Genomic DNA, 2,414 nt, shown 5'->3' on the forward strand with positions numbered 1-2,414 from the left:
ACAGCAAAAATAGTGCATGCCACTTTAACCAGCTCTCAGCTAAAAGTCACTTATCTAAAAATTTAAAAAGTGGAAAATAAAATTAAATATTAATAAAAATTTAACCTACATGATGGTATCTTATTATATCCTAACTCATTTACTTTGCATCTTCATATTGAAATATTTGGAGAGAAGCTATTTGGACCAAAGACTTAAAAAAAATAAAAAGAAAAAAGAAAAACAAATAGGCTACATCTGGTTTACTCCAACTTGCTTTTGTAAGATTACTTTCCAAATCCTTATAGTTAAGGGTAAGTGACAACCCATACATACACACTGACAGAAATCTATTAATGCATTACAGAAAAATGAGAGGAAAAAAACCATGGAAGAGAGGAGCGTGGCCCTCTCCTCTCCCCCCGATGGCGTGTGCTCGCCCATTGATATCTGTGTACTCGGAGAAGGGGGAATCATCTGGCAATAATGTTACTTTGCCTGCTGTGTTCAAGGCTCCCATTCGACCGGATATTGTGAACTTTGTTCACACCAACTTGCGCAAAAGCAACAGCCAGCCATATGCTGTCAGTGAATTAGCAGGTCATCAGACCAGTGCTGAGTCTTGGGGTACTGGCAGAGCTGTGGCTCGAATTCCCAGAGTTCGAGGCAGTGGGACTCACCATTCTGGCCAGGGTGCCTTTGGAAATATGGGGGCCGCATGTTTGCACCCCCCAAAACCTGGTGCCCTTGGCATCGCAGAGTGAACATGACACAGAAGCGATCTGCCATCTGCTCTGCCCTGGCTGCCTCGGCCTTACCAGCACTGGTCATGTCTAAAGGTCATCGTATTGAGGAAGTTCCTGAACTTCCTTTGGTGGTTGAAGATAAAGTTGAAGGCTACACGAAGACCAAGGAGGCTGTTTTGCTTCATAAAAAACTTAAAGCCTGGAATGATATAAAAAAGGTCTATGCCTCTAAGCGAATGAGAGCTGGCAAGGGCGAAATGAGAAACCACCGTCCTATCCAGCGCAGGGGACCCTGCATCATCTACAATGAAGACAATAGTATCATCAGGGTCTTCAGAAACATTCCTGGAATTACTTTACTTAATGTAAGCAAACTGAACATTTTGAAACTTGTTCCTGGTGGGCATGTGGGACGTTTCTGCATGTGGGCTGAAAGTGCTTTCCGCAAGTTAGACGACCTATATGGCACTTGGCGTAAGGCTGCCTCCCTCAAGAGTGACTACAACCTTCCCATGCATAAGATGCTTAATACAGACTTTAGCAGAATCTTGAAAAGTCCAGAGCACCACACAAGAAGATTCATCGCAGGGTCCTGAAGAAGAATCCACTGAAGAACCTGAGAATCATGTTGAAGCTAAACCCCTATGCAAAGACCATGCGCCGGAACACCATTCTTCGCCAGGCCAAGAATCACAAACTCCGGCTGGATAAGGCGGCGGCAGCCTTAGAAGCCAAATCAGATGAGAAGGGAGTTCCAGACAAGAAGCCTATGGTAGGGAAGAAAGGAAAGAAGCAGAAGAAACCTGTGGTGGGGAAAAAGGCTGCAGCTACCAAGAAACCAGCAGCTGATAAGAAGCCTGCAGAAAAGAAACCCACTGCAAGAGAAGCCTGCTGCCTAAAACCTTAACATTTATTCATAAAAGTCAAATAATTTTGGACAGCTAATTTTGAATAAAGACATGATCAAAGCCGTTGAGAAGCAAGACTTTTTGGATGTGTTTGTGAATCTTGTTTAGAATTTTGTTTGTTCCCTCATAATTCGGGCCTCTTGTTTTCCATTTAGAGTCTGGTATAAAACAGGGCCTTGCCTTTACAGTCCATGCCATTGAATGGAAAGAAGAATGCTGCATAAATCCAGATTAAAAAATCAGTTTGTAATTTTTTGAGATGCGGGTGGTTAAGACTTCTCAAGTGTGCAGAAGCTGTTAGCACTCCTCCAGGCACCTGGGTGCGTCAGTGGGTTGAGCATCCACTCTTGGTTTTGGGTCAAGTCATGAGCTTATGGGTGATGGGGTCAAGCCCCATGTCAGTCTCCCAAGTTAAGTGAGTAGTCTGCTTGGGATTCTCTCCCTCTTCCCTCACGTGCTCACTTGCAGGCTTGCTCTCTATAAAATCTTTTTTAAAAGATATATCACAGGGCGCCTGGGTGGCTCAGTGGATTAAGCCACTGCCTTCAGCTCAGGTCATGATCCCAGAGTTCTGGGATCGATCCCCGCATGGGGCTCTCTGCTCAGCAGGAGGCCTTCTTTCTTCTCTCTCTCTGCCTGCCTCTCTCCTACTTGTGATCTCTGTCAAATAAGTAAATAAATAAAATCTTGAAAAAAAAAAACCATGGAAGATTATGTAAAATTAAGATTTTTTTATTTTTTTCCTGCAGTCCTGGTTAGTTTCATTGTATTAGTTAGTTTC

The 2,414-nt window shown here is 43.5% G+C and overlaps 1 pseudogene; it reads left to right on the plus strand.

Annotated features, from left to right (window-relative positions):
- The first annotated feature begins 379 nt into the window (after positions 1 to 379).
- LOC123937076 lies at positions 380 to 1,704 on the plus strand (annotated as a pseudogene).
- Positions 1,705 to 2,414: the final 710 nt, after the last annotated feature.

Source organism: Meles meles, chromosome 2 (assembly GCF_922984935.1).
Source record: "Meles meles chromosome 2, mMelMel3.1 paternal haplotype, whole genome shotgun sequence".
NCBI classification, from domain to species: domain Eukaryota; kingdom Metazoa; phylum Chordata; class Mammalia; order Carnivora; family Mustelidae; genus Meles; species Meles meles.